This window comes from Taudactylus pleione, unplaced genomic scaffold, assembly GCF_031769625.1.
Source record: "Taudactylus pleione unplaced genomic scaffold, aTauple2 ptg000502l, whole genome shotgun sequence".
Classification (NCBI taxonomy): domain Eukaryota; kingdom Metazoa; phylum Chordata; class Amphibia; order Anura; family Myobatrachidae; genus Taudactylus; species Taudactylus pleione.
The window spans coordinates 5744067-5768560 of NW_028284904.1; the positions used below are offsets into that span (position 1 = coordinate 5744067).

The 24494-nt window shown below is 44.7% G+C and overlaps 1 pseudogene; it reads right to left on the reverse strand.

Annotated features, from left to right (window-relative positions):
• Positions 1 to 497: 497 nt before the first annotated feature.
• LOC148501810 (ovostatin-like) overlaps positions 498 to 24494 on the reverse strand; it is a 182618-nt pseudogene continuing 158621 nt past the window's right edge.

The following is a 24494-nucleotide window of genomic DNA, read 5'->3' on the forward strand; positions in this document are numbered from 1 at the left end:
GTGTTTGTGACTTGTGTGCGCTTTAGCCGCACGTGCATCAACACAGTAGCAGCGCCAAGCGAGTGCCTGTGTCATCATAAGTCAAGGGCCGGTTTGGACATCTGGTCCGGACTGAAGGACGTGCCAACAATTTCTGACATGTCTACTTTCACTGAATATGATACTGTCACTACTGACAGAATGGTGGAGGATCACATTGGTTACAGAAATGAGTGGAAATTAAGGTTATTGAGGTTAATAATAGCATAGGAGCAGAAAAACCCACAAATTCTATGATTTTAGCTGTTTTTATGCTTTTTTTTTTTTCAAAAAAATACAGATCCAAAACACAAAACCCAGAACCCAAACACGGAAGCGTGGTTTTGGCAAAACCAATCCAGATCCAAAACACAAAGAAAGATCCAGATCCAAAACCAAAACACAAAACACGAAAAGTGGCAGGTGCACAACCCTAATCTAAACCCCAGGGGACCTCTCTATTATCATCCGATATGGCTTTAGCTGAAACTAGAAGCTACTTTGCCAGTGTATCCATCCTCTTCTTGTGTTGCTGTATTCAATAGTAAGCCTATTTTAACAGTAAATTTAAATGTTCCTATGGATAGACTACTAGGGGCTATATTTATCAATCAAATTCTACTTAACACCTCCTAGAAGATAATAGCTAGAATCTCATTGGTTGCTATGGGCAACAGCTCTGCTTCTAAAAACTCTCACTTTAGTAAAGTCTAGAGCCTATAACATGTGCCTGCAGCTCACCCTCAGACATGTAACCCTTTGCCTTCTGAAGAATCTCGTCTGTTAGCTGCCCCGTGGCATTAAGGTACTCCAGCACATGTGGAATGGGAGCCATCCGGGCAAGATTCTGTTCAGCACAACCATACGGCTTCTGGACCAGATCCTGGAGGTTTTGTAATGGGAGACCAAAAATATCACCTGTAAGGGGAAAAAGGATGTCAAAGGAGCTCATAGGGAGGGTGGAGAGGAGAATCGAGAAGTATTGTAGTCAGGTTCCTAGATCCATGATCTATACTGTACTGTATGTAAATTACAGGAGCTACAGTAGTTAATTCTTTTAGTATCCAATATAGAATAGCCAGAATAATCCCACAGCAAAGTGACTCCTATGGGCAGACGTTTTATCTGGGGAAAGATGATGCTAAACAGTCCATGTCACAGGAAGCCATCTCTGTAACAGTACTAATGTACCTTAGTGGTGTAAGTGTGAGATGCTAGAGGTGGGAGGGTTTGTGAGTTTGGCAGACGAGAGAGGAGTTTGATGGGGACTGAGAATCGACAGTTGAATGTCGAGAGCAGAAAGTTGGAATGGAACAAGAGTAATAAAACCCTTTAAAGTCTTGGGGTCAAGGGGGCATTTAATACATATCGCAACTTATTTTTAACATGCAATGTTGGAATTCTATAGTACACGGCTTGGGGGAAGTGCATGAAACAAGTGGGGAATCGCCTTGAACCTCAGAAAAGTGGCAAACATCACCGGATAACAGAAGGCTATTAGTGGCCATAACCAAATTATCTGAGGTTCTTAAAAGAAGTCAAATGGCTGATTTTTAAACATTTTTATTAATAGTGGAAAAAGTATAAAGCCTCTAGATTATATTGGGGGGGGGGGGAGGGGGTACAGAAAAATGTCTGTAAAGTGATTAGTAGTTTTTTTTCATGCAAGCTTACAAAATATTGGGAAAAAAGAACAATTGTAACTCCCATCTCTAAGTTGATCCTTCACTTGATGCAAACTATACCTGGTTGCCGATATGGACGGATTTGCACAGCCGCACACAGTGGCGGACTGAGACAAGAAGGGCCCACGGGGGAATGCAGTGGTAGGGGCCCATGCTTAAAGGTTGTGGTGATCAACCAGAGGGGGTGTGGTGAGCCACCATAGATGCTTGGCTAACCAATGGGTAAATCTTGGTGTACTTTCTATAGAAGGGAACCAAGCCCCCATGCTGATCAGTGTTCCTAGTAACTGACATCTAATGAGTGACAATCTATAATTTGAGGTCTGGAACCTGACACCTAGAGGAGGGGGGTGGGCCCACAGGCAGTGGGGCCCACCGGGGATTTCCCCTGTACCCCTGTGGGCCAGTCCAACCCTTGCCGCACACAAGTGGCCGTACAATTCTATCCTTTTAAAATACGATTGTTGTCCCTTTGGCCAGGCTGCGGTAGCTGAAGCCAACCGCAGCCTGACCGGGTCCCAGCGGCTTGCAAGGCCAGGAAGTTGACCTGTGTTAATTGAGGGTCTGATTCATTACAATTGCAACAGCGTGTGAAGATTGGCTAGTGGTGCACATGCTTATTCACCGCAGTGTGCGTGCGTGGGTTAGCATTGCGATTCCACTGCGATCAAGCACGCAGATAGAAAGCTATAGCAGATTGATGGACAGGACGTCAGGGTTTGGGGGTGGTGACAGGGGAGTAGTCTGAGGAACGCAGGCATGCCAGTCTGTTTGAACGCCATTACATGGGCGTGCACAGATTAGCTACTGCGACGCCATATGGAGCTTGTGTACTCACTGCGTGCGACGAGAGTTGCAATTTCTGAGACGGGTCAGGGCTGCTCTAATTGTGTTTGTGTTACTCGATATTACTGGTCTGCGTGGTCTCTTACGGATGTGAGATAGCGGAAGTGGGCGTCTCTATGCCGGGTGAGCAGTTGCAGACATTAGCATATTTTGGCAGCAGATCTGTGTGCGTAATCACAGCTGCGTCAGCAATACTGATTCATAGTGAATCAGGCCCTGAATACGAATTTTCTCATTAAATTGCAAATAATCGTGCCCGCTGGTTTTTAGATGCGTAAAGCAATTTTCAGCTAACTTGATGCCAATTGTATCAGCCCCTTAAAGATGGATATTACTGCGCAGAGAATGAAATGGAACATTTGAAATTCCAGAGATCAAGATGGAGATCTAGAGATAAATTACCCTTTGCAAACAATGAGATAATCCTATTCCTAACACCAACCAGCTAATGTGATTTGAGTAAGAATCAAACTCTAAGGGGTAAATTTACTAAGATGGGAGTTCTATTTAAGAAGTGATGTTGCCCATAGCAACCAATCAGATTCTACTTCCCATTTATCTAGCATCTTCTAGAAGATAATACCTGGAATCTGATTAGTTGCTATGGGCAACATCACTTCTGAATAGAACTCCCATCTTAGTAAATTTACCTTAAAGAGTCTGAGGGGTATGTTATCTTATAGGGTTGGGTATGAAATACTAACAGCGGCAACACAATGCTAAGTATCCTGACAGGGGTACGTAGGTATGCTAACCTTCCTCCCTTCTGCCTCTAATCCTAACCCTCCACATACCTAATCCTAACTTGCCCCCCAGTAGCCTAACCCTAAGTGGTGCCTAAACCCCCCCCGCGGCTAACACCTAACCCAGCCCTGCTATACTTACGTTCGGCGGCTGTCAAGATTTTGGCGTCTGTAGCTAGACTTATCCCCACTTCGGGATTCTGATGCTGGAATTTTAACAGCTGGCATCCTGTCTGTTGGGAATCATAACTATATCCCATCTTATATATATAAAATTCATTGGTCTGTCCCGTTATGCATTCAGACACCCCTACATTTACTGGGATGTAGTCCAGTTGGATCCTAGCCAGGTTTTAGGTGGCGTGAGGGTCCTGGTCAGACCTTCCGTTGGTGTACGCTGAGATGAAATTTGAACTGGGGAACCTGTTCTGAGCCTTCCACTGGATGGATTTGGACGAAAACTTAAGAGTGGCAACATTAGATCCCAGAAGACATACTACGGGGTTAGGATTCCGATGTGACCTCCCATTGGTGTACGCTGGGCAGAACTTTGACCCCGGGAACCTGGATGGATTTGGATGGAAACTTCAGAGGGGTGGCAATTGGCCTGGGATGCCTAACTTATTAATTTGAAGATTTAAACCTGGGCAACGCCGGGTACTTCAGCTAGTAGTTACTAAAGCTCAATTTTAATCGATTTAAAATCAATGAAAATCGATCGACATTGATGTAGTGTTTCTGGGGCTAAAGCACACATTTACTAAGCCAAATAAAAAAAATTGTCTGAGTAAATGTGTGATTTAGCCCCAGAAACACCACATCGATGTTGATCGGTTTTGATCAATGTTAAATTGATCCAAATCAATTACATTTGACATTTATTAAATATACCCCTAAGAACTCAAATTTAACACTGAGCACAATGGGCCTGATTCAAAGACGGACGCAAGGCGAATTTTACGCAGATGGAATGATTGCTAATGCAAAGGCGCAAACACTGCACTGTGCATGCGCAACGATTTCATTGCGATTATGCACGCACATACAGTAGTACCCACTTGCAAATAGGGGTGTGCACCGGCCACTTTTCGTGTTTTGTGTTTTGGTTTTGGATCTGGATCTTTCTTCGTGTTTTGGATCTGGATTGGTTTTGCCAAAACCACCCTTCCGTGTTTTGGGTTCTGGGTTTTGTGTTTTGGATCTGTATTTTTTTTTAAAAAAGCATAAAAACAGCTAAAATCACAGAATTTGTAGGTTTTTCTGCTCCTATGCTATTATTAACCTCAATAACCTTAATTTCCACTCATTTCCAGTCTATTCTGAACACCTCACACCTCACAATAGTGTTTTTATGTCCAAAACGTTGCACCGAGGTAGCTGGATGACTATGCTAAGCGACACGAGTGGGCGGCACAAACACGTGACCCATCTAGGCGTGAAACTGCAGTGGCAGACAGGATGGCAGTTTGAAAAACTAGGCCCCAAACTGTACATAATGCAAAGAAAAAAAAGAGGTGCAAGATGGAATTGTCCTTGGGCCCTCCCACCCACCCTTATGTTGTATAAACAGGACATGCACACTTTAACAAACCAATCATTTCAGCGCCAGGGTCTGCCACACAACTGTGGCTGAAATGATTGGTTCGTTTGGGCCCCCACAAAACAAGCTGGCAATTAATGTGTCCCTGCACAAACTGGCTCTATGGAGGCAAGATGTCATCCTCATCCTCCTCATCCACCGATTCCTCACCCTCTTCAGTGTGTACATCCTCATCCTCACAAAGTATTAACTCGTCCCCACTTGAATCCACCACCACAGGTCCCTCTGTACCTTCTGGAGGCTGGTCTCCCTGGAAGAGCTGATAATTCATTTTGATGAACATCATCTTCTCCACATTCTGTGGAAGCAACCTCCTACGCCTTTCGCTGACAAGGTTCCCGGCTGCACTAAACACTCTTTCGGAGTACACACTGGAGGGGGGGCAACTCAGGTAAAATAGAGCCAGTTTGTACAGGGGCCTCCAAATTGCCTCTTTTTCCTGCCAGTACAGGTATGGACTGTCTGCCATGCCTACTTGGATGCTGTCACCGATGTAATCCTCCACCATTCTGTCAATGGTGACAGTATCATATGCAGTGACAGTAGACATGTCAGAAATTGTTGCCAGGTCCTTCAGTCCGGACCAGATGTCCAAACTTGGTCCTGCCTGCCCTGCATCACCGCCAGCGGGTTGCTTAGGATACCTAAGTTTTTTCCTGGCAGCCCCAGTTGCAGGAGAAAATGAAGAAGGAGCCGTTGACGTGTCACGTTCCGCTTCAGCTGACAGTGTGTTCACCAGCAGGTCTTTGCACCTCTGCAGGCTTGTGTCGGCCGGAAAGAGAGACACCACAGAGGCTTTAAACCTAGGATCGAGCACGGTGGCCAAAACGTAGTGGTCTGATTTCAACAGATTGACCACCCTGGAATCCTGGCAAAGCGAATGAAGGGCTTCATCCACAAGTCCCACATGCCGAGCGGAATCGCTCCGTCTTAGCTCCTCCTTCACTTTCTCCAGCTGCTTCTGCAAAAGCCTGATGAGGGGAATGACCTGACTCAAGCTGGCAGTGTCTGAACTGACTTCACGTGTGGCAAGTTCGAAGGGCTGGAGAACCTTGCACAACACGGAAATCATTCTCCACTGCGCTTGAGTCAGGTGCATACCCCCTCCTTTGCCTATGTCATAGGTGGATGTATAGGCTTGTATTGCCTTTTGCTGCTCCTCCATCCTCTGAAGCATATAGAGGGTTGAGTTCCACCGCGTCACAACCTCTTGCTTCAGGTGATGGCGGGGCAGGTTCAAGAGTGTTTGCTGGCGCTCCAGTCTTCGGCACGCAGTCGCTGAATGGCGAAAGTGGCCAGAAATTTTTCGGGCCACCCAAAGCGTCTCCTGCACGCCCCTGTCGCTTTTCAGAAAATTCTGCACCACCAAGTTTATTGTGTGAGCAAAACATGGGACGTGCTGGAATTTGCCCAGATGAAATGCCCGCACAATATTGGTGGCGTTGTCAGATATCACAAATCCCCAGGAGAGTCTAAGTGGGGTAAGCCACTGGGCGATGATTTCCCTCAGTTTCTCTAAGAGGTTGTCGGCGGTGTGCCTCTTACTGAAACCGGTGATACACAGCGTAGCCTGCCTTGTAACGAGCTGGCATTTCTGAGATGCTGCTACTGGTGACGCTGCTGCTGTTGCTGTGTAAGGTGATACATCTACCCAGTGGGCTGTCACAGTCATATAGTCCTTAGTCTGCCCTGTTCCACTTGTCCACATGTCCGTGGTTAAGTGGACATTGTGTACAACGGCATTTTTCAGGACACTGAGGACACTTTTTCTGACGTTTCTGTACAGTCTCGGTATCGCCTGCCTAGTGAAGTGGAATCTAGACGGGATTTGGAACCGGGGACACACTACCTCCATCAATTGTCTAAATCCCACTGCACTAATGGCGGATACCGGACGCACGTCTAACACCAACATAGCAGTCAAGGCCTCAGTTATACGTTTTGCTTCAGGATGACTGCTGTCGTACTTCATCCTCCTCGCTAAGGACTGTTGGAGGGTCAATTGTTTAGTAAAAGTAGTGGTGTTCCTACTTCCTCTCTGGGATGATGAACGACTCCCAGCAGCAGCAACAGCAGCAGCGGCAGCAGTAGGCGTAGCAATGCAGGATCCTCCAGAGGAATCCCGGATAGGAGAGTCAGTCATGCCAGTGACATGGCCTGCAGGACTACTTCCGATCCTGACTAAGGAGGAAATTGACGAGGAGGGAGTTGACGGTGTGGTTTGCAGGCGCTTGGATACAACAGGACAACGGGATTTAGGTGTCCCTGGACTGCTTACGGTCTTAGCCAAAGTTTCTGAACTTGACAGTAACTTTTTATGAACGCGCTGCAGGTGCCGTATAAGGGAGGATGTTCCTAGGTGGTTGACGTCCCTACCCCTACTTATTTCACCTTTACATATGGTACATATGGCAAGACAGTTGTTGTCCAGATTTGGATAGAAATATTGCCAGACCAAAGAGGTGGAATGTTTGGTCTTCTGCCCAGGCATGACCGTGATGGGCTTTTTCATCCCACGGACAACAACTGTCTCCCCCGGAGCCTGATTTAAACAAACCACATCACCATCAGAATCCTCCTCGCCAACTTCCTCCTCAGCGCCAGCTACACCAGTATCCTCATCCTGTTGTACTTCAACAGTGACATCTTCAATTTGCATATCAGCAAGTGGACTGTGGGTGCTCCTTTCAGCACTTGCAGGGGGCGTGCAAATGGTGGAAAGAGCCACCTCTTCTCGTCCAGTGCTGGGAAGGTCAGGCATCGCAACCACCACCACACTTGGACTCTCCTTGGGGATTTGTGATATCTTCTTAGAAAGCACAGTTCTTCGCTGTGCTTTTGCCAGCTTAACTCTTGATTTTTTTAGTGGGAGGAGGGCTTCCATCGTCATGTGAAGCTGAACCACTAGTCATGAACATACTAGGGATCGACCTTAGCCGTTCCTTGCCACTCCGTGTCGTAAATGGCATATTGGCAAGTTTACGTTTCTCTTCAGCTGATTTAAATGTCTTTTTCAAGGTCATTTTCCTGAACTTTGCCATTTGGGATTGTATGTGCCCTCTACTATGACATTGGGCATCGGCCTTGGCAGACGACGTTGATGGCATGTTATCGTCTATGTCATGACTAGTGGCAGCAGCTTCAGCACTAGGAGGAAGTGGTTCTTGATCTTTCTCTATTTTATTTTTATCGGAGAAAGTTTGGTCCTCCATTTATGTTATATCGATTTGATATATACGTGCGGCTAAACACAGAAAATAATTTTTTTTTTGGTTTGGACTGGAGTGTACTTTGTGGGTTACAGCACCCTTTAACGGTCAAGCCAGCCGGCCCTTTACTTATGACACAGGCGCACGCTTGGCACTACTTTGTTGATGCACGTGCGGCTACTGCGCACACAATTCACAAACACAGAAAATAATTTTTTTTTGGTTTGGACTGGAGTGTACTTTCGGGGGTTACAGCACCCTTTAACGGTCAAGCCAGCCGGCCCTTTACTTATGACACAGGCGCACGCTTGGCACTACTTTGTTGATGCACGTGCGGCTACTGCGCACACAATTCACAAACACAGAAAATAATTTTTTTTTGGTTTGGACTGGAGTGTACTTTCGGGGGTTACAGCACCCTTTAACGGTCAAGCCAGCCGGCCCTTTACTTATGACACAGGCGCACGCTTGGCACTTCTTTGTTGATGCACGTGCGGCTACTGCGCACACAATTCACAAACACAGAAAATAATTTTTTTTTGGTTTGGACTGGAGTGTACTTTCGGGGGTTACAGCACCCTTTAACGGTCAAGCCAGCCGGCCCTTTACTTATGACACAGGCGCACGCTTGGCACTACTTTGTTGATGCACGTGCGGCTACTGCGCACACAATTCACAAACACAGAAAATAATTTTTTTTTTGGTTTGGACTGGAGTGTACTTTGGGGGTTACAGCACCCTTTAACAGTCAAGCCAGCCGGCCCTTTACTTATGACACAGGCGCACGCTTGGCACTACTTTGTTGATGCACGTGCGGCTACTGCGCACACAATTCACAAACACAGAAAATAATTTTTTTTTTGGTTTGGACTGGAGTGTACTTTCGGGGGTTACAGCACCCTTAACGGTCAAGCCAGCTGGCCCTTTACTTATGACACAGGCGCACGCTTGGCACTACTTTGTTGATGCACGTGCGGCTACTGCGCACACAATTCACAAACACAGAAAATAATTTTTTTTTAGGTTTGGACTGGAGTGTACTTTCGGGGGTTACAGCACCCTTAACGGTCAAGCCAGCCGGCCCTTTACTTATGACACAGGCGCACGCTTGGCACTACTTTGTTGATGCACGTGCGGCTACTGCGCACACAATTCACAAACACAGAAAATAATTTTTTTTTTGGTTTGGACTGGAGTGTACTTTCGGGGGTTACAGCACCCTTAACGGTCAAGCCAGCTGGCCCTTTACTTATGACACAGGCGCACGCTTGGCACTACTTTGTTGATGCACGTGCGGCTACTGCGCACACAATTCACAAACACAGAAAATAATTTTTTTTTTGGTTTGGACTGGAGTGTACTTTCGGGGTTTACAGCACCCTTAATGGTCAAGCCAGCCGGCCCTTTACTTATGACACAGGCGCACGCTTGGCACTACTTTGTTGATGCACGTGCGGCTACTGCGCACACAATTCACAAACACAGAAAATAATTTTTTTTTTGGTTTGGACTGGAGTGTACTTTCGGGGGTTACAGCACCCTTAACGGTCAAGCCAGCTGGCCCTTTACTTATGACACAGGCGCACGCTTGGCACTACTTTGTTGATGCACGTGCGGCTACTGCGCACACAATTCACAAACACAGAAAATAATTTTTTTTTTGGTTTGGACTGGAGTGTACTTTCGGGGGTTACAGCACCCTTAACGGTCAAGCCAGCCGGCCCTTTACTTATGACACAGGCGCACGCTTGGCACTACTTTGTTGATGCACGTGCGGCTACTGCGCACACAATTCACAAACACAGAAAATATATTATTTTTTTAGCACTTGGGGGGAGCACCCCTGATAGACAGAGCACCCCCTGGACAACACTGCAGCACTCCTTTAGGACTGGGACACTGCACAGGACTTTGGAGTGGACACAGCCCCTATGGAGAACTGACTGCACAACACAGTCCAGCCAGCCCCTATGGACTTTGAAGTAGTGGACACAGCCCCTATTAACAACAGCAGCACAGCACAACACAGCCAGCCACTATGGACTTTGAAGTAGTGGACAACAGCAGCACTACACTACACTACACTACACTACACAGCCCTAACTCCCACCCTCCCTCTTCACTGTCCACAGCCGAGTGAGAAAATGGCACCGACGTGGGTACCTTATATAGGATCCAAAACCCGCGAGACTCGGAAGGCGGGATGATGACGTTTTGCCTCGATTTCAGATCCGAGTCAGGCGGGAAAAGTCGAGCCTGATTCGGATCGGACTCGGATCGGGGGGGCTCGGGGGGGTTCGGATTTCAGAAATCCGAACCCGCTCACCCCTACTTGCAAAGTGAGTGACAGGTAGTCAGCGTTTGGGGGTGGCAACGTTTAGAAGAATGCAGGTGTGTCTAACCATTTAATCACTGTTTTATGGGCATAAATTAGCTCCTGTGCAGCATGAGACCTCTCTGCGTGTCAGGTGAGCTGCAGTGTTTGCGGCTGGTCAGACTTGCCTTACGTGCTGCGTGACTGCCCGATGCGCGTTGATGTTACCGATGTTTACGCTGTTGCACGTAGTTGTACGGATATGAGAAGGCAGCAGTGGGTGCCCTTATGCTCAGCTGTGCTTTGAAAGGCATTAGTCTATTTTAGCAACTGTGATCTGTGAGAAAATGCGGCTGCGATTGTATTACCATCCGTCTCTGAATCAGGCCCAATGAGCGTTAAGCCTGAAGAGTGGAATATTTAGTACTCTGATAATACTTTGATATCACAAAAATAATGTGCTATAGGGGCCTATTCATCATCGGGGGCCATATCTTGTTGGGCCAGGGATACTTAAGTATCCAACTCGCAACGGGGGAAGCTTTACACGAGAGCAATTCATGATTGTTCCAGTGCGAGGACAGCTGCTCCGGGAAAAGCAGCTGTCCCCGCGGTTAGTTTACCGCTTCCCCGTCGGCCCGGCACGCACACAGCAGCCGGGGAAGTAGTGAGGAGGTGCCGGAGGGAGGGATCCACTCAGCTCCCTCTTCGCATCCCTGGAACTCCTTCCCATAGGAAGATAGCGCTTGTTCTCGCAAGCAACCTTTGAAAGATTTCAGTTTTTCGGAGAGGTGGTCCATTTGGGAACCCTGATGGTGAATGGCCCAGTAACTCAAACATGCGGATATAGGGCCTGATTCAGACCCACTCGCGAGCGGCTGTCCGCTTGCAAGTGGGTCGATGTTCTGGACTGAGCATGCGCACGACGGAGGGAGGTGACCCACAGCTATACGAGCGTCCAGAAGGACGCTCCATTTTCATGGAGGCCGGCCCTCATTCAGAGCGTGCGCTCTGCTCAGAGCGTACGGCTCTGAATGAGGGCCATAGTTACAGTGCCACTTAGTGTTGATGAATAGGCCCCATAGTAGTTTGTCATTTTTTGCATTACTAAAAGATGTATGGCAAAAAAAAAAAAAACATAGCAAGTATAGAATGTGAGAATAATAAATGACAGTATTACAAATGAATGTCTGTAGAAGTGTTACTCACCAACAACAGTAACATAAGCGGATGCTGAGTCTGGCACCACGTTGCTTGGTAGAGTTAGATAGTGAAATACCACCATGTACTCTGGTATAATTATACCGGGTTTATCTGGGAGAGTAGGGAAGGCATGGTCACCCGGTTATACAGCACATTTCCTGACAGAATAAGAAACTTGAAGACTAAACTGTGTTCATTTCTTTACCAAACACATCCCAAATACGTAAAACCAGAGAACAGTGGTTAGCAGACCACGCAATGATGAACCATACTTTACCAACTCTCCCTGTATGTCAGGGAGACTCCCTGAAATAGTAGCAATCTCCCTAACTCCCTGAAGAGCCTAGCAATCTCCCTGATTGCACCTTACCCCTATTATATTGCTGTTGTATAGGTGAAAAAAAATAAAGAAATTGGTGATATATACATTCAAATGGTGCAATCAGTGCCATTTCCCTGCATCGGTTATTATAAGGCACAATGGTCTCTATGGCTACATGCATTTTCATATAAGTTTTGTCTTGGACACTTATGGAACCCCCTGTAATACACAAAGTATCAGGGTGTTTTCATCAATAAGTAGATCTTACTAACTGCTTTGGGGCTCATATACATTTGGATGTAAAGCTGGCCACACACTAAACCAACTTACATCCAACCAGCCAACTAGTTGATTGGTTGGAATGAAAATCTGGTAAGGTATGAAAGCAAATGACAATCAGCAATTTGCTCCCAAACCCCGGAAAATGGACAAAAACTGTTGTTTGAACAAATTGTTTATATCAAACATTTAACAAACTTGTCTGAACAAACGTTTTCATGTTTTCTGGCATTTAGGAGCAAATTGCTGATCACCATTTACTCCCATACGTTACCAGATTTTCATTCCAACCAATCAACTAGTTGGATGAAAGTTGGTCTAGTGTGTGGCCAGCTTAAGTCTGTTATATGACATGTCTCCCAGATGGAGCAGTACACGCCCACTTTACCACAGCCCTCATAGATGCTGCTTTCACAATCTCCCTGAAATGCTTTATCAAAGTAGGCAAGTATGCAAAGAACTAGATCACAGGTTCTCAAGCCCGGTGCTCAGGACCCCAAACAGTGCATGTTTTCCAGGTCTCCTCACAGAATTACAAGTTAAATAATTAGTTCCACCTGTAGATCTTTCAAAATGTGTCAAAAAGTAATGAATACAAATGTGCAGCTGCTGGGTGACCTGCAAAACATGAACTTTGTGGGTTGCTGAGGACGGAGTTTGAGAACCACTGAAATAGACTAAAGGCATTAGTGTTGTCTATTGGGAACAGTAAATATGACGATGGAGGGTACCGTGTGTACACAATTAAGCGAAAGAAAGAATTGTCATATTGTGATGCACTAATATTAAAATGTTTTGTTTAATTGTGTAATCTTCAATTTGTCATTGATAGCACCCCCTGTGAATTGATTTGTATTATGCATATATGAGCTTTAGGGACCCTTGAATCTACCATTATATTATTACATCTAAAAATTCACAGAACAATACCTGTGCAGATGGTCTTTCCATTCATTTCTGTATAACATACCCTGTGTACACGACAGACCTTAAACCCCTAGGCTAGGCACAAATAGAGCTGACAATGCAGGGGGTTAGAGGATTACATTTCATAAGCTGACTGTAGCCAATAGTTAGTGGTATAGACAGCTTTAACCATTGACTTATTTATAATGGGGGCAGGGTGTGCGGGGCCCGCAACGCACAACCTGCACACATGTTTAATAATTACTTCCCCAGAGTCCCGCATTGGAGCTGCAATAGCAGAGCAAATCATCGAGAAAATGGTGCAGTGGACATTTTCCTGGAGATTTGCACATGCGCAGAAGATGATGTCTATGGTACAAAAGCACCGCGGGTGCCATTTTACCACAGACCTGCGCATGTGCAGTAGACTCTGGCATTGTCCACAGAGAGGTCTGTACAGGGCCTCCTCCTCTCTTAAACCGAGCTTGTCAATAGATTCACTTCCCTGCAACGTACCTTTAGGCTGACTGCCCTAACAGGGTCAGAAGTCTACGTTTCCTAACTGGGCCTTGAGGTATTGGTCGGGGATTTAGTGACCTATGTACTTGCATTGTAATAGATAATTGGCCTTGCAAGTATTTGGTTGTCATCTAGTTATAGATATTGGCACTGAGATTGCCTGACTCTTTTGGGGTGTGGTATAAGAAATAGACAGTAATTAGTTAGACAATGTCTAGATAGACACCAGATGTTAGACAGTCAATAGTTAGACAGGGAAAAAAGTTAGACACAAACAAAAGTCAGACACATTAAAGTTAGACATGTAAAAAGTTCTACAGGGTACAAAAGGTAACAGGGTCTAAAGTTCGACATGAAAATAGTTGACACAAAAATGGTCGACAATTTTTTTCCCCTGTTTTTTAGCCCTAATCTTCACCCTAACCCTAACCCCCTCCCCTTGGTGTCTAACCCTCCCTCCTGGTGCCTAACCCTAACCGTCTGGGTAAGTGCCTAACCCTTACCCTCCAGTAAGTGCCAAACCCTAAACCTAACCCTAATCCTAAAAAACAACAAAAAAAATGTTGACCATTTTTGTGTCAATCTTTTTAATGTTGAACTTTTGACCCTGTCGATCTTTTGTACCTGTCGAACTTTTTACATGTCTAACTTTAGTGTGTCTGACTTTTGTCTGTGTCGAACTTTTAACCTTGTCTAACTATTAACTGTCTAACATCTGGTGTCTATCTAGACATTGTCTAACTAATTACTGTCTTTCTATACCCCTCTTTTGGACGCCACCATGAAATCCCGGAGCCGGGTTGCCACTACCCGGCCAGAACACCAACGCCGGAGTCCCGACAATCAGGATGCCGATCGTAAGTATAGCGGGGCGGGTTAGATTTTAGCCGGGGGGGGAGAGGGTTAGGTTTAGGCGTCATGGGGGGGAGGTAGGGTTATGGATCCCTGAGGCTGGGTTGGGGATAGGCCCCATGGGGCAGGGGGGGGGAGGGGAGTTGGGTGTTAGGGTTTGGCACTAACGGGGAGGGTTTGGGTTAGAGTGGGGGGGTGGGAAGGGTTTGTGTTAGGGGGCAATAGCAGAGAGTTAGGGGGAGAAGAGAGGGCGGGTAACATGTTTACTCTACCCTTGACGGGATCCGGAGCATCAGGATGCCGCTATCAGTATATTGAAAGCAGGGATCCCAAGTTCAGGGATTTCATACCGATTCCCTATATACAGTATGGTTCATTACTGATTTTTTTTTTTAACAAAGTTTTTCTTTATTGAAGCATAGCAGACATATGACATAAAATCGAAAATAAGCACATTCATTCGTGAGTATAGGTTTTTACAGAAAAATAACCATTGTCCGGTATTCAAACATATTAAATTACCAGCACATTAGACAATGGTAAACGAAAAAGATAAAAAAAATAAAAATTTAATAAAATAAGATAGTGTGAGCCCGGTCCGCAACATCAATTCCCAAACCCAAACTAGATGGCATTAAGGGAGATCGGGAGGTCTTGCTCACAAACACGTGTCTCATACCAAAGCGTATTTCTGAAACATTTCCATATCTGGCCTTTGAGTGACTGAGACAATGGTCCGTATTCAAGTAGGCTGCGAAAAGTCGAAATCGGCTATAAATTATTGCCGATGACGTCACTTTCGCATGTTTCAATTATCACCGTATTCAATTTCAAAGACTTTTCGCAGGTTCGAAAAGTCTTTGAAAAAAAACGGGGATAACTTTTCACCATGTTTTACATGGCGAAAAAAAGTGCAGAATTGGGGTTTAGGGGTGCAGGCTTAAAAAAAAATAGCCTGCACCCCTGGGAATTTTTTTAAAAAATAGGGACACCCCCAAAAAAATAAATTAAACATTTGGGGTGAAATAAAAAAAAAAAAAAGGGGAAAAGTGTTTAAAAATAGGGAAATATGTTCAGGGCTATTCTGCAAGTGTATGGCAGATGTTTTCTAGAATAGGCTATTAGCGGCAGGTGCATTTTTGCAGAATTTTTTAAAAATGACTTTAGGGACTTAAAAATATGCTAGTACCCATTTTCATGTACCCCAAATTTGATGGGACCACTTAAAAAATAATAAAAAAATAACCTAAGTGGTCTTCTGCATCACTTCTTCAATGTCAGGAAAAAACACCTGCAGCAGCTATTTAAAAACCCGACTTTCTTTTGCAGGCAAAAACGGGGTACTCATAGTGATCCCCCATGTCTGGACATCTTTAGGGGGGTCCTACAATTATTTCTCAAAAATTCCTGTTTTTTTTTTTTCATAGATCAAAATTCACCGAGTCCCGTTTTCACGGATTTTAAATTGACTATGGGGATAAAGCGGGCACGCGTCCAATACTGTATCCCAGGAGAAAAGCTCCGATGTGGAGCGAAAAGTCCAGCACGGACTTTTCGCTCCCAAACTGAATATGGGCCAATGTGTCTATGTAGCTTTCCCAAGTCTCAAAAAACTTCTGTAACGAGGCCTCCAGCCATTCCATTCGGAAGATATTGAAAAGTTTTCCCAAAAATAAGGCGAGTGTAGGAGCCGTGGGTTGTAGCCATAATTGTAAAATACACTTTTTCGCCACTGCTGATATAATTATTAGTAATTTTTAACCCCTTGTGCCATTCTAGTACCTATAGGTGTAATACCGAATATTGCCCATTTAGGTGTTAGGGGTAAAAAATGTATTAAATGTCTATTAACATAATTCCCTATCAGGGTCCAAAATCTCCGTATTATTGGGCATCCCCATAGACAGTGCATTAATTCAGCCCCATGTGCACCACATCGAAGGCACGCAGAATCTTCTAACAGTCTGCGATGGGGAGATAGATATGTTCTATGTAGTATATTCAGGAAAAGTTCTGTATATGATGTTGCTGGTACCAGTTTCACAGATAGTTCCAATGATTGCAACAGTTTTTCTGTAGTTAGAAATGGAAAATAATCCCGTCATTGTGCCAGACCAAATTTCTGATTATTTTATTGTATAGGAATGTGTAGGAAAGGAATGAGTAATGTAGTGAGATGGCATTATATTGAGGATTTTCTTTCAGCAATAAATCATCTAGTTGGTTATTATAGTTACCTGGAGAGAGTTTTCTAGAAAGATTGGCCACATAATGTTAGGCGTGTAGGAATGCCAAAGGTGTAGAGCCAAGAATTGAATATTTTTCTACCTCTCTTACACAAACGTCAGTGGTTTCTTTGAATTACAATTTATAAATTGTCGGGCTGTAGTGAGTCCCTGTCTGTGCCATATGGTAAAAGGTTGTCCTGTGGCCCCATTTTGAAAATTTGGATTGCGTATGAGTGGGAGATGTAGGGGTACATATGGGTTTAGTGAGTGTTTGTGGGGTAATATATGCCACGTTCTTCGAGTGCACATCAATAAGGGATTAGCAACATCTCCAATTCTAAAAACTCGTACTTTAGTAAATATTTCCCCATTATAATATTAAATGTTTGGTGTATACTTTTTGGGCACAAAACATACAGTAGGTGCAAGTGCATGCTTGCACTTGTAGTGCTACAAGTGTGCACTATAAGAGCCTGATTCAGAGGTAGATGCAGACGCGACCACGCTGTGTCTTTCGGCAGTCGTTGTCTGCGACTTTATGCAAATGCAGCAACAAAGCCCTTCCCCCGGTGTACATCCGTGCATCTAAATGTGCAAGGCCTGAGATGCCCACTATGAGCACCTGTAGACCCTGCAATACCGCCTGGAGCCTCTTTAGACTTGTACCAGTCCCCATGGCCAGTGCAGATTTTCCATCTTCAGTGTGAGCGATGAAGCATCTGGATACACAAACACTTTAGGGACACGCCCACGGCACTCACAACACAGTATTCGCGTATTGATTTTTATTGTGTATCCAATCTCTCAAGTAACGTAGGTGAGCAGCATGACTATATGCACCAATGTTGGGTACATTAATGCCACCATTAGACCTGTTTTGCTGGAGTTTTACAAGTCCATTGCAAATAAATGTGCGTATCACCCTCTCCATTGTGTCTTTATTAGTCAATAAAATGGGAAGTGATTGGAGAGGGTAGTGAAGTCTTGGAAATAAAATTATATTAACCAAGTTTGCTCGGCTTAGATATAAAAGATTAAGATGTTGCCATCTCTCAGTATCCTCCTTAATACTGCGTAAAAAACTTTTTATGTCAGTAGTATATAGATTATCAAGATATTTGGGTAATTGTATCCCTAGATATAAGATTGATTTAGTCGTCCACTCAGTGGGGATCTCCCTAAACCAGGCTGGGTTGTGCCAATCCTTTTTTCAAATAAAGTGCTGTTGATTTCTCAAAATTGACTTTAAACCCTGATACTAATCCTATTTCTTTTATACGTGTCATCAGTGACCCAAGGGTCCTCCTTGGGTCGAGATAAATAAAAGAACATCGTCTGCAAAGGCAGATATCTTTACAGTTTCTGCACCAATCCAAGTTCCCTTAAACTGTGACCGATTTTGCAAGATCCTAAGCATGGGGTCAACCCTGTCTTGTTCCCCTGGTTATTGTAAGCCTCTCTCCTACAGTCCCATTGACCAATAATGAGGTAGTCGGAGGGTATAATAAAATTTGATTAGAGACTGTAAAGTCGATCCGAATCCTCATCTATCCAGTATCTCATAAAGATAGGGCCATGAAACCATGTCAAATGCCTTGGTGGTGTCTAGGCTTAAAAGCATGGTTGAGAAGTCAGGATGGAGATTAGCTGCCATTACAGTGTCTGCCTTTAGTGAAACCTAGTTGATGGGTTGTAAGCAAGGAGACAAAATATGTCTGTAAACAATCTGCTAATATTTTGGCCAATATTTTAAAATCAATATTTAGTAGAATAATTAGGCGATACGATGAAGGAAGAGTCAAATCGTTATTTGGTTTTGGAATTAGGGAGGGGAGTGCCTGATTGAAGATTGGGTAGTGAAGAGTGTATGTTTGTATTTTACCATAGAGAGCCCAAAGTGTCGGTATCATGTCATGCTGTAGAATTTTGTAGTATTCTATTGAATACTGTAGCCTCGTCCAATATTTTGGACATTAAAGTGGGATCGCATGGAGTTGCCGTATAGATTTGCATGAAATATTCCTGGAGTTTCTGAGCTATATATGAGGTTTTGGTGAGCAAAGTTTGTGTGTGAGAGTCCTGCAGTGTAGCTATATGGTGTTTCTTAAAACTTGTTGTCATATTTGCAAGTAGAGGACCAGTTTTGTTGCTCCACCGATTATTTTAAGTTTATAGTAATCCAGCTTCAACTGGGCCTGGGCTAATAAAAAACTGTCTAGCAGGGTTTCTAATATAATCCGCCAGAGCAGATTGCATAGTTTTTTGTAGGTTAGTATATTGAGTCCTAATATGCTTATTTCTTTTAGCAACATAAGAGAATATGTCCCCGCATAACTACTATAGAAAACTTTGAGACAGGGTTGTCCCAATCAGAGCCGGCCCTAGCCAAATTAGTGCCCTAGGCAAGATTTTGGGTCCAGCACATACGGTATCAGCAACCACCCTCACCCACCACCCCTCTCCCAGCAGTGAGCACCACAGCACCCCAGCCCTCTCCCAGTTCCAAACTTACTTTACTTGAGCGCAGCCTACAGAGCTGTCCGACTCAAGGTACAGCAAGCCGCAGGTGGCGGACCCGTTTTTCACATCTCGGGCTGGCAGGCCGCAGCTGTGTTTGATGATTGCTGGAGGAGGAACCCAGAGCCGTGAGGCGTGTCTCACTACTGCGAGCTCCGCAAAGGCCCATGGTGCAGCAGCTCCCCTGCGACCATTTGCTTACATTCCTGAATGAGCCTCTGCCCATGCACATGTGTGATGCCTTAGAGCTGGCCTGGAGCTAACCACTAGTTGCTGTCCAGATGCTCCGCCCCCACAAACTGCTACCGGCTGTTCCGCTGCTGCCAGGCCCAGTTGGATGTCAGCTGAGCTCTGATCATAGACACTGTGCATTAGCAGCTACCAGAGTCTCTGCCCAGCAGGCAGCAGGTACCCCGGCTGTGTCTGCACCAAACCTCCACCAGCCCTAGGCAGGTTTGGATGCCCCTAGGCATTCCAAATACCCTAGGCATTTGCTTAGTTTGTCTATGCCTAGGGCCGGCTCTGGTCCCAATGTTCTAAATTGTCATCCATAAATTCCGTAGAGTTTAATGTAAGGAATTTTCTAAACTGTTCGGAATGGTTAAGATATGACGGGAAACACCAAAAAGAGGAGCGTATGTGAGTCGATTGGGTGTGTAGGGTTATGGTTACTGGAGCGTGGTCGGATACTAATATATCTCCTAGCGAGGTTGATACAATTTCCCAGAGGTGCGTTGTGGAGAGAAGGATGTAATCAATACGAGAGAAGGACCCATGGACCGCCAAATGGAACGTATATGACCTGTCAGTGGTGTTAAGAAATCTCCAGGGGTCTGATAAAGAATAATCGGTCAATAATTGTGGAATATGGGTCCATTGGGAAGCTAAGGGGTTAGCTGGTATTGGATATTTATCTATATAAGGGTCTGCAACCGTGTTTAAATCACCGCCTAATATCAAATTATAATTAATCCTAATATGCAAAAGCTGGGTTATAGACTGGGTTATAGACTGATAAAAAGCAGTATTAGGTGCATATAAATTGAGTAACATATATTTAGCTTCATAAATTTGGACAGCCAATAAAATACAGTGACCCTCTTGCTCCAGGACTGAATTTAATATAGTATAAGGGAGGCGTCTAGCGAAAAGAATGGCGAAGCCGCGATATTTGGAATGGTAGGAAGCTGAAAAGCAGTCTCCAAGCCAATGGTCACGCAAAGTGGAATCTTCCCCTGCTTTCCAGTGTGTCTCTTGTATATAGACTATGTCTGGTTTTAATGTTTTAAGGAATGCAAGAACTCTTTACATTTAATTGGGGTGTTTAGACCCCCAACGTCCCAGGAGATGATGTTAATAGTTTGGGGCATCTGGGCATTGGAGTGAGTTGGAGTTGTCACAGATGTTGTCATCTCATCTTTTCAAACAAGAGTGTTGTAAGAATATAATGTCTATAAAAAACAAGGCTCCCCCTGTCCCAGCCTGCAGGGAGAGCCTTAAAAAACCTAATACGTGGTGACCCGGGCTCACGTTACATAACATCAATGTGCTAACAAAACATACCAATAACAAAATATGCTTCAATAATTTTAAAAATATTTTCCCATCCAAAGTAATATCATACCAAGTCTAGGCATAGTTCCCAGATATTGGTGATATCTTATAATCAGATAATAAAAAAAAAGAAAACAATAAAAACATAGAAATAAAGTGAGACTCTGTCTCCGCAGCAAAACATTACAAAACAATGAACCATCGCAAATAGAAAATTCGATATTTGAAATGATCCTAGTCTAAGTGATTTAAGCCCAAGATAAAGGGCTTAAACGTGAGTGGTGAGATGAATCTCTAAGAGAGCTGCCTGTAATAAAATGATTATGTGCCAGCTCTGGATCTTCAAAAACAAGCATTTGTCCGTTCTCAGTAACCCTCAATTTAGCTGTATACAACAGAGCAAATCTCTAATTGTTGTCTACCAAAAATTTGCAAACTGGGGAGAACTCCTTAGGTTTCTGCGCTACTCTACAGAGGTATCTTGGAAAATGAGAATCCGATGGTCAGCAATCACCAGATTTCTTTGGCGTTTAAAAGTTATCAAAATCTTTTCTTTAGCACGGTAATTTAAGAATTTAGCTATAACTGGGCGTGGTTTACCATTAGATCCCTCCCTTTCCAGACCCAATCTGTGAGATCTTTCAATTGTGGGACCCCTAAATCATTTTGCAAGTCAAGGGTATAAACCAAAGTTTTGTCTAGATAATTGAGTAATTTGGACCCTTTGACCTGCTCTGGAATGCCTATAAAGTGCAAATTATTGCATCTGTGGCGATTCTCCAAATCATCCACTTTGTCAAGCAGCGATTTATGAGAGACTAGATAAGAGTCATGTGAGGTTTGCAAAGTATGCAAGTTGTTTTCTGTATCACTAGTCCTCTGTTCCATGGCATCTAATCTATTAGTGTGTTCAATTAATCTAGACAGAGCAGAATCCAAAGAGGATTGTATTTTATGTAATCTTTTAACAATCGTAGGAACAAGTTGGCCAAACTTGTCTTCCATTTTTGGCAAAAATTGGTGGTTTTTCGTCATTCATAGGCATAAGTGCTTCAAATTTTGGGCATTATAACATTTAGAGCATAGTCAACATATCTGCGGTAGGAGACCCGGGATCACCTTTCCCTGATTCCGAATGCATAGCATTGGGAAGGTGAGCGAAGGTGGTGACATGCCTGACTCTGCAGGTGTTTTATTTGGTTTAACCATATTGCGAGAGGAAGATCTTGGTGGTAATGGGGGTAGAGATTTATAGAGGAATTTATGCATACACCTTATATAAGATCAAAAGAGAAACAGATCAATAGGAGCAAAATTGGTTCAGGTTGTAATAGGAGCACCTAATACGGTGAAAATAATGTATTCAGTACCAGTACGGTGTGTCTGTCTCAAGTAGAAGACCGTATTACAAAGATTAACACTTTTTTTTTAATTTATAGAGGTTTCAGCTGCTAGTTAAACCCGAGGTGGCGTCACTAGTCACTATAATCACTCTTGTAGAAAACCAGATATAGCAAGAACAATAGCTGTAAACAATGTTTACCCCTAGAATAATGTGAACTTCAATAAAAATTTACATATACATATGTTTGATACCAAGTGTGATCATGAAGTGCATAATATATAAAACACAGATTGCTACAATATTCGTGAAAAAGGTTGCAATTATGAAATTTCGCCAGCGATATAACCCAATAAATCAATCAACCTGCAAACTTTGATATGAAAAACATACAGAGCTGTAAAATGCAATATTATGTGAGAAATAGCGTAAAAGGACACTAGTAAAGGAATGACAGTCAATGCAGGGGCAGAAATATGGGAGACAATGGAGGCGCCTGCCGCCGGGCTCCAGCTCTGAAGCGGCACCTCCTCCATTGTCCAAAACATATTCACCATACTTAGGGCTGTAACTATGTGCCCGGACTGTACTGTCTCGGCCACCAAATACATGGCACCTCTTCCCGGCACCTGAGAAGCCATCATACACTAGTGGAGAGCTCCATGTCAGACCATCAGCTGCTGCCTTCATCTATCTATAGCCTGTCTGCAAGCGAATTGCTACATTACAGTGTCAGCGGTTGTGACGGGTGGGGGGAACGAAATTATAACTTGCCTCCGGGTGTCTGGGATGAACTTACGCCACTGAGTCAATGTAATACTGAAAAGCAGGTGTATCCTTGAAGTATAGTGATGATTCTCACTAATTCTTGTTAAGTCTCAAATCCAACCATGCTGGCCATGCATCTCACTCACCCCTCACAATGGCTTTGGGTAGCAAGTGAGCACTGGGGAAATGGGGTAGCACTATAGGCAGCGCTCCAGGAACCTCCACCAAAAAATAACAGCAGGAGCGCAAAATTCCAGCTGTCGTGTTGCTCTACTGCAGAGGTTTTCAAACTCGGTCCTCAGGACCCTACACAGGTCACGTTTTCCAGGTCACCCAGCAGGTGCACTGGTGTACTCATTACTCACTGACACATTTGAAAAGATCGGGGGGGGGGGGCCCTAGATTGCACACCCAAAGCACAATGTGAGGTGCTACTTGCTGAGACTTGTAGTGCTGCAAGCAAAAAAAAGAGACAGATGCAAGTGCACACTCTAACCATGCTGAACCTAATAATAATATTGCTAAATTGCATCCAAGAGGTTCTTAGCATAATAATGGCCATAATTATGGGCCTGCCCTGGGGGGTCCCGTGCCCTATAATTGTTCCGTAGGTGTGTTAGGGACCTGCCTGATAGAGGTCACCTGGACGCGGTGGGCAGGCCCATAATTATGGCCATTATTATGCTAAGAACCTCTTGGATGCAATTTAGCAATATTGAGACCATCATCATGGCCGCTCGCTATAGCTGTAGGTGGTCACCCACAGCTATGCGAACGGCCAGGAGGACGCTCCTAAAAAAAACAGCGCCCACCCTGATTCAGAGCGAGCACTCGCTTTTTGCGAGCGCCTCTGAATCAGGCCCTCTGTTCCTATCTGGATCAGACCCAGAATTTAGCCGGCGCCGACCCAGGACTTTCCCGAGTCGGCGCCGTTCACACCGGAGTCGGGTCTGCATAGACCCGGCTTTTCCGGCGTTGAAGTGGAGGCTTGGAGATGACGTCATCTCGAAGCGCCACTGAAGCCGGACCAATCGGCTGGTTTGCGGCACGCTTCAGGTCATCGTGACCCGGAGCACGCCGTACACAACAGGGTTTCATGGGTTACGCCCGTGTTAAACCCTGCTAGTTACCTGGGCTGGATTGCCGGGTCACTTGACCCAGCGATCCAACCCTCTCCCCTTTTACACCAAGGAGCTGCCCGGGTTAACCCTGCAATAACCTGGGTTTTAGCTCCGGTGTATAAGGGGTAGTAGTTTTAAACTCAGTGTCCGCAGTATGGGTGTTAGCTTCTATACTATATATATTTCTCTCTGATTTCAGAGCAATTAGTGGACTACTGTGGCTACTTAATGCTGCTTGCAGGGCAGTGTCCTTTTCTTTATCTACTCACTCGCTCCGTCCTGCGCTACGACTCAGCTGATCATGAAGGGTGGGCTAGAGCTACAGTTGCCTGTAACTCTACTCTGTTACACTGTTTAGCTGATGTACAGGGAGACCGAATAGAGGCCACACCCACTACCTCTGTAGCTGCCTGTCATGGCTCTCCGCCTCTTACTGCCTGTCAGGTGACTCTCCGCTTCTTCACCCTT